This window comes from Bos taurus, chromosome 9 (genome assembly GCF_002263795.3).
Source record: "Bos taurus isolate L1 Dominette 01449 registration number 42190680 breed Hereford chromosome 9, ARS-UCD2.0, whole genome shotgun sequence".
Lineage (NCBI taxonomy): Eukaryota > Metazoa > Chordata > Mammalia > Artiodactyla > Bovidae > Bos > Bos taurus.
In genome coordinates, this window is record NC_037336.1 from 7271288 (window position 1) to 7284163 (window position 12876).

The 12876-nt window shown below is 40.3% G+C and overlaps 1 non-coding gene across 1 annotated transcript; it reads left to right on the plus strand.

Annotated features, from left to right (window-relative positions):
* The first annotated feature begins 11715 nt into the window (after nucleotides 1–11715).
* On the plus strand, nucleotides 11716–11803 carry MIR11987 (microRNA mir-11987). Its single transcript, NR_162282.1, has one exon. It is a non-coding gene; the product is annotated as a microRNA mir-11987 (primary transcript).
* The last annotated feature ends 1073 nt before the right edge of the window (nucleotides 11804–12876 follow it).

Genomic DNA, 12876 nt, shown 5'->3' on the forward strand with positions numbered 1-12876 from the left:
GGGTTTTCTATGAATCAGTTCAGTTCAGTTCAGTTCATTCGTTCAGTCGTGTCCGACTCTCTGCGACCCCATGAATCACAGCACGCCAGGTCTCCCTGTCCATCACCATCTCCCAGAGTTCACTGACTCACGTTCATCGAGTCGGTGATGCCATCCAGCCATCTCATCCTCTGTCGTCCCCTTCTCCTCCTGCCCCCAATCCCTCCCAGCATCAGAGTCTTTTCCAATGAGTCAACTCTTCGCATGAGGTGGCCAAAGTATTGGAGTTTCAGCTTCAGCATCAGTCCTTCCAAAGAACACCCAGGACTGAACTCCTTTAGAATGGACAGGTTGGATCTCCTTGCAGTCCAAGGGACTCTCAAGAGTCTTCTCCAACACCACAGTTCAAAAGCATCAATTCTTTGGCGCTCAGCTTTCTTCACAGTCCAACTCTTACATCCACACATGACCACTGGAAAAACCATAGCCTTAACAAGACAGACCTTTACTGGCAAAGTAATATCTCTGCTTTTTAATATGCTGTCTAGGTTGGTCATAACTTTCCTTCCAAAGAATAAGTGTCTTTTAATTTCATGGCTGTAGTCACCATCTGCAGTGACTTTGGAGCCAAGAAAAATAAAGTCTGACACTGTTTCCACTGTTTCCCCATCTATTTCCCATGAAGTGATGGGACCAGATGCCATGATCTTTGTTTTCTGAATGTTGAGCTTTAAGCCAACTTTTTCACTCTCCTCTTTCACTTCCATCAAGAGGCTTTTTAGGTCCTCTTCACTTTCTGCCATAAGGGTGGTGTCATCTGCATATCTGAGGTTATTGATATTTCTCCCTGCAATCTTGATTCCAGCTGATGCTTCTTCCGCCCAGCGTTTCTCATGATGTACACTGCATAGAAGTTACATAAGCAGGATGACAATATACAGCCTTGATGTACTCCTTTTTCTATTTGGAACCAGTCTGTTGTTCCATATCCAGTTCTAACTGTTGCTTTCTATGTATAGTATCATGTCATCTGCAAACAGTGAGAGCTTTACTTTTTCTTTTCCAATTTGGATTCCTTTTATTTCATTTTCTTCTATGCTTGCTATAGCTAGGACTTCCAAACTATGTTGAATAATAGTCTTGAAAGTGGACACCGTTGTCTTGTTCCTAATCTTAGCAGAAATGTTTTCAGTTTTTTACCTTTGAGAATAATGTTTGATGTGGACTTATCATACATGGCTTCTACTATGTTGAGCTAGGTTCCTTCTATACCCATTTTTTGAAGAGATTTAATCATAAACTGGTGTTGAATTTTGTCAAGAGCTTTTTCTTCATCAATTGAGATTATCATATGGTTTTTATCTTTCAATTTGTTCATATTGTGTATCACATTGAATAATTTGCATATATTGAAGAATTCTTGCATCCCTGGAATAAACCTAACTTGGTCATGGTGTATGAAATTTTTGATGTGTTGCTGAATTCTGTTTGCTGAAATTTTGTTGAGGATTTTTGCATCTATATCTATCATGGTATTGGCTTTTAATTTTCCTTTTTTGCATTTAGTCTTTGTCTGGTTTGGTATCAGGGTGATGGTGGCCTCATAGAATGAGTTTGGAAGTTATCCTTCCTCTGCAATTATTTGAAAGAGTTTTAGAAGGATCAGATCAGATCAGATCAGTCACTAAGTCGTGTCCGACTCTTTGCAACCCCATGAATCGCAGCACGCCAGGCCTCCCTGTCCATCACCAACTCCCGGAGTTCACTAGGCATTAGCTATTCTCTAAATATTTGATAGAATTTACCTGTGAAGCCATCTAGTCCTGGGCTTTTATTTTCGGGAGTTGTTTTTTTTTGTTTTGTTTTGTTTTTAATTACAGTTTGGATTTCACTGCTTGTAGTTGGGTTGTTCATAATTTCTGTTTCTTCCTGGTTCAGTCTTGGAAGATTGAACTTTTCTAAGAATCTGTCCATTTCTTCCAGGTTCTCTATTTTATTACCATATAGTTGTTCATAATAGTCTCTTATAATCCTTTTTATTTCTGCTTTGTCTGTTGTAACCTCTCCTTTTTCATTACTAATTTTGTTGATTTGATTCTTCTCTCTATTTTTCTTGATGAGTCTGGCTAAAGGTTTGTCGATTTTGTGTATCCTCTCAAAGAACCAGCTTTTAGTTTATTAAACTTCACTATTGTTTCTTTCATTTCTTTTTCACTTATTTCTGCTCTCATCATTACAATTTCCTTCCTTCTTCTAATTTTAGGGTATTTTTGTTCTTTTTCCAGTTGTTTTAGGTGTAAAGTTAGGTTGTCTATTCGATGTTTTTCTTGTTTCTTGAGGTAGGATTGTATTGCTATAAACTTTCCTCTTAGAACTACTTTTGTGGTATCCCAGAGGTTTTGAGTTGTTGTGTTTTCCTTGTCTTTTGCTTCTAGGAATTTTTTTTTTTCTTTTGATTTCTTCAATAACCTGTTTGTTATTTAGAAATGTATTGTTTAATCTCCATGTGTTTGTGTTTTTTACAGCTTTTTTTTTCTTTTTATTGATACCTTGTCTCATAGCATTGTGGTTGGAAATGATGCTTAATACAATTTCAATTTTCTTAAATTTACTGATTTTTTATCTGTGACCCAAGATGTGGTCTATCCTGGATAATGTTCTATGTGCACTTGAGACAAAAGTGAATTCTTCTGCATTTGGATGGAATGTCCTTAAGATATCCATGAGATCCATCTCATCTAATGTATCATTTAAGGCTTGTGGTTCCTTATTAATTTTCTGTTTTGAAGATCTGTCCATTGGTGGAAGTGTGGTGCTAAAGTCTCCTACTATTGTGTTACTGTCAATTTCTCCATTTATGTCTGTTAGTGTTTTTCTTATGTATTGAAGTGCTCTTATGTTGGATGCCTAGATATTTACAATTGTTGTTTTTCTCTTGGATTGATCCCTTGATCATTTTGAGGTTTCCTTCCTTATCTCTTGTAATATTCTTTACTTTAAGGTCTACATTTTCTGATATGAGGATTGCTACCCCAGCTTTCTTTTGCTTTCCATTTGCATGGAATATATTTTTCCATTCTCTCACTTTCAGTCTATAAGTGTCTTTAGACCTGGAGTAGAATTTTTGTAGACAGCATTTACAAAGGTCTTGTTTTTCTATCCATTCAGCCAGTCTATGTCTTTTGGTTCGAACATGTAATCCATTTACATTTAAAATAATTATTGATATATTTGTTCCTATTGCCATTTTCTGAATTGTTTGAGGTTTGTTTTGTGCTTCTTTGAAAACATTTGATTTCTCCATTAATTTTGTTTTTTTTCCCTAATTTTATTTTATTTTTAAACTTTACATAATTGTATTAGTTTTGCCAAATATCAAAATGAATCCGCCACAGGTATACATGTGTTCCCCACCCTGAACCCTCCTCCCTCCTGCCTCCCCATACCATCCCTCTGGGTCGTCCCAGTGCACTAGCCCCAAGCATCCAGTATCGTGCATCGAACCTGGACTGGCAACTCGTTTCTTACATGATATTTTACATGTTTCAATGCCATTCTCCCAAATCTTCCCACCCTCTCCCTCTCCCACAGAGTCCATAAGACGGTTCTATACATCAGTGTCTCTTTTGCTGTCTCGTACACCGGGTTATTGTTACCATCTTTCTAAATTCCATATATATGCGTTAGTATACTGTATTTATGTTTTTCCTTCTGGCTTACTTCACTCTGTATAATAGGCTCCAGTTTCATCCACCTCATTAGAACTGATTCAAATGTATTCTTTTTAATGGCTGAGTAATACTCCATTGTGTATATGTACCACAGCTTTCTTATCCATTCATCTGCTGATGGACATCTAGGTTGCTTCCATGTCCTGGCTATTATAGACAGTGCTGCGATGAACATTGGGGTACACGTGTCTCTTTCCCTTCTGGTTTCCTCAGTGTGTATGCCCAGCAGTGGGATTGCTGGATCATAAGGCAGTTCTATTTCCAGTTTTTTAAGGAATCTCCACACTGTTCTCCATAGTGGCTGTACTAGTTTGCATTCCCAACAACAGTGTAAGAGGGTTCCCTTTTCTCCACACCCTCTCCAGCATTTATTATTTGTAGACTTTTGGATCGCAGCCATTCTGACTGGTGTGAAATGGTACCTCATAGTGGTTTTGATTTGCATTTCTCTGATAATGAGTGATGTTGAGCATCTTTTCATGTGTTTGTTAGCCATCTGTATGTCTTCTTTGGGGAAATGTCTATTTAGATCTTTGGCCCATTTTTTGATTGGGTCGTTTATTTTTCTGGAGTTGAGCTGTAGGAGTTGCTTGTATATTTTTGAGATTAGTTGTTTGTCGGTTGTTTCATTTGCTATTATTTTCTCCCATTCTGAAGGCTGTCTTTTCACCTTGCTGATAGTTTCCTTTGATGTGCAGAAGCTTTTAAGGTTAATTAGGTCCCATTTGTTTATTTTTGCTTTTATTTCTGATATTCTGGGAGGTGGGTCATAGAGGATCCTGCTGTGATGTATGTCAGAGAGTGTTTTGCCTATGTTCTCCTCTAGGAGTTTTATAGTTTCTGGTCTTACATTTAGATCTTTAATCCATTTTGAGTTTATTTTTGTGTATGGTGTTAGAAAGTGGTTATTCACCATTGCAACGGAAAGAATAAAATACTTAGGAATATATCTACCTAAAGAAACTAAAGACCTATATATAGAAAACTATAAAACACTGGTGAAAGAAATCAAAGAGGACAATAATAGATGGAGAAATATACCATGTTCATGGATTGGAAGAATCAATATAGTGAAAATGAGTATACTACCCAAAGCAATTTATAGATTCAACGCAATCCCTATCAAGCTACCAACAGTATTCTTCACAGAGCTAGAACAAATAATTTCACAATTTGTATGGAAATACAAAAAACCTCAAATAGCCAAAGCGATCTTGAGAAAGAAGAATGGAACTGGAGGAATCAACCTACCTGACTTCAGGCTGTACTACAAAGCCACAGTTATCAAGACAGTATGGTACTGGCACAAAGACAGAAATATTGATCAATGGAATAAAATAGAAAGCCCAGAGATAAATCCACGCACATATGGACACCTTATCTTTGACAAAGGAGGCAAGAATATATGATGGATTAAAGACAATCTCTTTAACAAGTGGTGCTGGGAAATCTGGTCAACCACTTGTAAAAGAATGATTTCTCCATTAATTTTGAATGAGATGCTTGCTGGGTAGAGTTTCTTGGTTGTAGATTTTTCCATGTCAGTACTTTCAATATATCCTGCCATTCCCTTCCGGTCTGCAGAGTTTCTGCTGAAAGATCAGCTTTTAAATACATGGAGTTTCCCTTGTATGTTACTTGTTGCTTTTCCCTTGCTGTTATTAATATTCTTTCTTTGTGTTTAATCTTTGTTAGTTTGTGTCTTGGCGTGTTTCTTCTTGATTTTATCCTCTATGGGACTCTTTGCACCTCTTGCTCTTGACTATTTCCTTTTCCATGTTGGTGAATTTTTCAGCTATAATCTCTACAAAAATTTTCTCATACCCTTTCTTTTTCTCTTCTCCTTATAGAACCCTGATAATTCAAATGTTTGTGTATTTAATATTGTCCAAGAAGTCTCTGAAACTATCCTCAGCTTTTTTTTTTTTTCATTCTTTTTACTTTATTCTGCTCTTCAGCAGTTATTTCCACCATTTTATCTTCCAGCTAACTGATCCGTTCTTCTGCTTCAGATATTCTGCTATTGATTCCTTCTAGAGTGTTTTTTAATTTCAGTAACTGTGTTGTTTGTCTCTGTATGCTTATTCTTTAATTCATCTAGGTCTTTTTTAATTATTACTGCATTTTCTCCATTTTGTTTTCAAGCTTTTTGATCATCTGACTATCACTATTCAGAATTCTTTTTCAGGTAGTTTGCCTATTTCCTCTTCATTTATTTGGGCTTCTATGTTTCTAACTTGTTCCTTCATTTGTTCCATATATCTGTGCTTTTTTCATTTTTTAAAAAAACTTATTATGTTTGAGGTCTACTTTTCCCAGGCTTCAGGTTGAATTCTTTCTTCCTTTTGGTTCTTGCCCTCATAAGGTTGGTGCAGTGGTTTATATAAGCTTCATATAGGGTGAGATTTGTGTTGAGGTTTTTCTGTTGTCATTCCTCTGATGGGCAGGACTGAGTGAGGTGGTAACCCTGCATCCTGATGATTGAGTCTGTATTTATTTTTGCTTGCTGTTTGGATGAAGCATCCTGCACATGGTGTTCCACTAGCAGTTGTTGATGTTAGGTCTTTTACACAAGTGTCTTCTTTTGTGGGAGTTCTCACTAATTGATAATCCCTAGAGTTAGGAGTTCTCTGGTGGTCTAGGGTCTTGGAGTCAGTGTTCTGACTCCAAAGGATCAGGGTTTGATCTCTGGCCAGGAACGAAGAGTCCACATGTGGCTTGTTATGGTATTAGGTGAGATTAAAACAAATACCCACAACCCCCCCCCCCCCAAAAAAAAAAAATAAAACAAATACCCAAAAATGAGAAACCAGATATGAACCCCAAAAATGGCAGTTACAAAATCAGGCAAATAATAATCAAAATAATGGAATATACACATATACGTAAACACCCATCAGTTCAGTTCAGTTCAGTTCAGTTGCTCAGTCATGTCCGACTCTTTGGGACCCCATGAATCGCAGCACGCCAGGCCTCCCTGTCCATCACCAACTCCCGGAGTTCACTCAAACTCACGTTCATCGAGTCGGTGATGCCATCCAGCCATCTCATCCACTGTCATTCCCTTTTCCTCCTGCCCCCAATCCCTCCCAGCATCAGAGTCTTTTCCAATAGGTGAACTCTTCGCATGAGGTGACCAAAGCATTGGAGTTTCAGCTTTAGCATCAGTCCTTCCAATGAACATCCAGGACTGATCTCCTTTAGAATGGACTGGTTGGATCTCCTTGCAATCCAAGGGACTCTGAAGAGTCTTCTCTAACACCACAGCTCAAAAGCATCAATTCTTCGGCGCTCAGCCTTCTTCACAGTCCAACTCTCACATCCATACATGACCACTGGAAAAACCATAACCTTGACTAGACAGACCTTTATTGGCAAAGTAATATCTCTGCTTTTCAATATGCTATCTAGGTTGGTCATAAATTTCCTTCCAAGCAGTAAGCGTCTTTTAATTTCATGGCTGCAGTCACCATCTGTAGTGATTTTGGAGCCCAGAAAAATAAAGTCTGACACTGTTTCCACTGTTTTCCCATCTATATGCCATAAGTGATGCGACCAGATGCCATGATCTTCATTTTCTGAATGTTGAGCCTTAAGCCAACTTTTTAACTCTCCTCTTTCACTTTCATCAAGAGGCTTTTTAGGTCCTCTTCACTTTGTGCCATAAGGGTGGTGTCATCTGCATATCTGAGGTTATTGATATTTCTCCCGGCAATCTTGATTCCAACTTGTGCTTCCTCCAGCCCAGTGTTTCTCATGATGTACTCTGCATATAAGTTAAATAAGCAGGGTGACAATATACAGCCTTGACGTACTCCTTTTCCTATTTGTAACCAGTCTGTTGTTCCATGTCCAGTTCTAACTGTTGCTTCCTGACCTGCATATAGGTTTCTCAAGAGGCAGGTCAGGTGGTCTGGTATTCCCATCTCCTTCAGAATTTTCCACAGTTTGGTGTGATCCACACAGTCAAAGACTTTAGCATAGTCAGTAAAGCAGAAATAGATGTTTTTCTGGAACTCTCTTGCTTTTTCAATGATCCAGCAGATGTTGGCAATTTGATCTCTGGTTCCTCTGCCTTTTCTAAAACCAGCTTGAACATCTGGAAGTTCATGGTTCACGTATTGCTGAAGCCTGGGTTGGAGAATTTTGAGCATTACTTTACTAGCGTGTGAGATGAGTGCAATTGTGCGGTAGTTTGAGCATTCTTTGGCATTGCCTTTCTTTGGGATTGGAATGAAAACTGACCTTTTCCTATGCACCCATAAGCAAAATCAACGCAGTCCAACAACAAAAAAAGTACTATTGATTTACCAGATGAACAAAGGAGACCAAAAATTATATCTACTAGAACAAAACTAACTAAAGTATAAAGTGAAAAACAAAACTAAAACAAGGTACCATGTGGGAAATAAAGCAATGAGAATGAATCTAACAATATTGTGAGAGGAAAGGAAAGAAAGAAAAGAAAGAATAGACATGCCAAGTTAAATAGAGGTATATAAAGAAGGTTTATATACATTAAAGATTAACTGCAAACGGGAAAGAATAGTAGGAAAAGGAAACTAAGGAATAAATGTAAAAAAATAATAATACGCTTAAAATTTTTTAATAAAATATTAAAAAACAAGAAAAAGAAAGGAAAACTCCACAGAACTGTGAAAGACTAACATAGAGGCAGAGGTTTATAACAAGAATAAAAAGTGTAATTGATTAAAAAAAAAAACTCAAAGCTTAATTAGTTTCCATAGTGCTCTTAAAAGTGACAACTACAGTAGGGTTGTCATAGGACAACCATAGGTTGGGAATAGGGGAAAAAAAGAAAAGAATCCAAAAGAAACGTCAAAACAAGTCAAAACATAAGAATAATAAATGTTTTCCTTGAGTCACTGCTATCAGGGTCCTTTCCTTAGCTGAGAGTCACAGCCCACCTCACCTCCCTAGGATGCCCTCCAGCACTGTGCTGGTCTCTGGACCGACTGTGGGGTCTGCTCAGATTCTAATCTGGTCCTACTCCTGAGTGTTGTTGCCGCCAATGTCCACAGCTATCAGAACTATTTTCTTTTGTGACAGCTCCCAGTATCCTTTTATATATTCCATAGACAGAGTCTGCCTAGTTGATCATGCAGATTTAATCTGAAGCTTGTATAGAAGGTGGGAGGGTTTTGGGTCTTCTTTTTTAGCCACACTGCCTCTGGGTTTCAACTGTGTTTTTATTTCCACCTTCAGATGTTGGTCGTCCACTGGAGTTTGTTCCTGAGGCTGCCCTGGAGAACCCAGGTTTGTCCCAGTGAGGGCAGGTGTGCAGGTGGTGCAGCTGCTTAGGTCACAGGGGTTCTGGCAGCACCAGGTACTCAAGGGACTTGCTGGCTAGAGCAGCAGGAAATATAGTCCTCTAGAAGGGTATGACAACCAGTATTGACCAATACACTACAGTATTCTTGCCTGGAGAACCCCACTGACAGTCAAGCCTGGCAGGCCACAGCCACAGGTTCACAAAGAGTTGAACATGACCAAAGCGACTCTGTGTGCATAAACACAAGATTTTTTTTTTTTTTTTGCCTGTGGCAGCTCTGCATCAGTGAGAGCTGAGTGTGAGGATGGCACAGCTGCTTGAGTTGCAGGGACCATGGCGGTGCCAAGTGTGCAGGGACACAGACTGTCTCAGCCACTGGAGCTATGGCCCTATCAGAGTCTTTTTTTGAGACTTTGGTAGCTGGAAATCAGAAAGCCTCTTTGGCTAGTCTTTTCTGTAGCTCTGCACATTTAGGCACTTAGAGGGCTCCCTTGCCTGGGGTCTTAGTCTGTTCAGCGTTTGATGTACATAGAGGGGCCCCCTGGCTGGGCTCCTACTCTGTAGTTCATTGCATCAGGCGCCTAGTGGGCCAACTGGAGAGAGAGGTTATGGTGATGGCCCACCCCGACCCATGACTCAGCAGTATCACCTTGCTTCCATGGCTGGCTGGCTTTCCTCCACAGGCATTTCCCACTACTATCTCCTCCTTCACATCCCATTGGTCCATCTCTCCACAGTCAATAGCAGCCCTCGCCCTGGGATTTCTCAAAATCCCTATGCTCCATCTCCTAGCCACTGCACCTTCTAGGGGACCTGAATCCCTATCTGGGGTATATATGGCTTTGGCAAGGATTGTCTGATTCTCATTCCACTTAGGCTGCCACAGATCAGCTGTTTAATTATAAGCCTTAAATGCTACCCCTCTGATTCAGACAATTGCCCCAATGTGGGTATCACACCCTTGCTTCAGTTCCCCCACCCACTGAGGGCAGGTCCAGGCCTACTAACCTCCAGTCTTTTCCCCAAGTTCCTTCATCTTACCAAGTTCTGCATCGTTCTATATACTCTTTTCCACTGGTCAGGTACTCCTGTCAACTCTCAGCTGGTGTTTTGCAAGCACTTCTGTGTCTGAAGGTATATTCCTGACATATCTTTGGAGAGAGATATAGTTTCTCTCACCTACTTCTCCACTATCTTGTTCTCTTCCCCCAAGGAGCAAGTGTGTTTTAATTTCATGGCTGCAGTCACCATCTGCAGTGATTTTGGAGCTCCCAAAATAGTTTGTCACTGTTTCCATTGTTTCCCCCATCTATTTGACATGAAATTTAAAAATCTTTTAAATTATTTTAAAACTGAAAAATAATCAGGTAAAAAAGAAAAGACAACTATAATAAGCAAGATGTTCCAATGTATAGGAGAGATAATAGTGCAGAGGTAACCATGCAGCCAAAGCCTTTGACTGTGTGGACCACAATTAACTGTGGACCATTCTGAAAGAGATGGGAATACCAGACCACCTGACCTGCCTCTTGAGAAACCTATATGCAGGTCAGGAAACAACAGTTAGAACCGGACATGGAACAACAGACTGGTTCCAAATAGAAAAATAAGTACGTCAAGGCTGTATATTGTCACCCTGCTTATTTAATTTATATACAGAGTACATCATGAGAAACGCTGGGCTGGAAGAAGCACAAGCTGGAATCAAGATTGCCAGGAGAAATATCAATAACCTCAGACATGCAGATGACACCACTCTCATGGCAGAAAGTGAAGAGGACCTAAAAAGCCTCTTGATGAAAGTGAAAGAGGAGAGTGAAAAAGTTGGCTTAAAGCTCAACATTCGGAAAACTAAAATCATAGCATCTGGTCCCATCACTTCATGGGAAATAGATGGGGAAACAGTGGAAACAGTGTCAGACTTTATTTTTCTTGGCTCCAAAGTCACTGCAGATGGTGATTGCAGCCATGAAATTAAAAGACACTTACTGCTTAGAAGGAAATTTATGACCAACCTAGATAGCATATTTAAAAGCAGAGATATTACTTTGCCAACAAAGGTCCGTCTTGTCAAGGCTATGGTTTTGCCGATGGTCATGTATGGATGTGAGAGCTGGACTGTGAAGAAAGCTGAGCGCCAAAGAATTGATGCTTTTGAACTGTGGTGTTGGAGAAGACTCTTGAGAGTCCCTTGGACTGCAAGGAGATCCAACCACTGATGCTGAAGCTGAAACTCCAATACTTTGGCTACCTGATGTGAAGAACTGACTCATTTGAACAGACCCTGATGCTGGGAAAGATTGAAGGCAAGAGGAGAAGGGGACAACAGAGAATGAGATGGTTGGATGGCATCACCAACTCAATGGGCATTTTAGTAAACTCCAGGAGTTGGTGATGGACAGGGAGGCCTGGCATGCTTCAGTCCATGGGGCTGCAGAGTCAGACACGACTGAGCAACTGAACTGAACTTAGCTGAGGAGGTACGGGTCAGCAGAGGACTGCTACAGGGGTAGGGGCTCCGGGTGCAGCAGACCTGGGCATAAGCCCTCTTGGAGGAGGTTGCCATTAACCCCACCAGAGAGCTGCCAGAACTTGCACAGGACTGGGGAAACAGACTCTTAGAGGTCAAAAATAGGACCCTGTGTGCACCAGGACCCAAAAGAAATGAGCAGTGACCCCAGAAGAGACTGACTCAGACTTGCCCATGAGTTTCGAGGAATCTCTGGTGGAGGTATATGTCAGCAGTGGCCCTGCAGGGTTGGGGCCACTGAGTGCAGCAGTGCCTGCATGGGACCTTTTGAAGGAGGTCTTCATTATCTTCAGTACCTCCACCATACTTTGGCCTCAGGTCAAATAACAAGGAGGGAAGATGGCCCCACCCTACAACAGAAAATTGGATTAAAGGTTACTGAGCATGGCCCCACCCATCAGAACAGGACTCAGTTTCCCCCCAAGTCAGTCTCTCCTATCAGGAAGCTTCCCATCCTTCTCCATCAGAGGGCAGACAGACTGAAAATTACAATCACAGAAAATGAAACAATCCAATTATATGGACCACAGCCTCGTCTAACTCAATGAAACTATGAGCTATGCCATGTAGAGCCACGCAAGATGGACAGGTCATGGTGGAGAGTTCTGACAAAACATGGTCCACTTTAGAAGTGGCAAACGACTTCAGTATTCTTGCCTTGAAAACCATGAACAGTATGTAAAGGCAAAAAGATAGGACACTGAAAGATGAACTCCCCAGGTCGGTAGGTGTCCAATATGCTACTGGAAATCAGTGGAGAAATAACTCCAAAAAGAGTGAAGAGACGGGGCCAAAGTAAAATTAACACCCAGTTGTGGATGTGACTGGTGACGGAAGTAAAGAGCAATATTGCATAGGAACCTGGAATGTTCAGTCCGTGAATTAAGGCAAACTGAATGTGGTCAAACAGGAGATGGCAAGTGTGAATATTGACATTTTAGGAATCAGAGAACTAAAATGGACTGGAATGGGTGAATTTAACTCAGATGACCATTATATCTACTACTGTGGGCAAGAATCCCTTAGAAGAAATGGAGTAGCTATGAGGATCAACAAAAGAGTCTGAAATTCAGTAGTTGAATGCACTCTCAAAAATGATAGAATGATCTCTGTTCATTTCCAAGGCAAACCATTCAATATCACAGTAATCCAAATTTATGCCCCGACCAGTAATGCTGAAGAAGCTGAAGTTGAATGGTTCTATGAAGACCTACAAGATCTTCTAGAACTAACACCTAAAAAAGATGTCCTTTTCATTATAGGGGACTTGAATGCAAAAGTAGGAGGTCAAGAGATACCTGGAGTAAAGGCAAATCTGGCCTTGGAGTACAAAATGAAGCAGG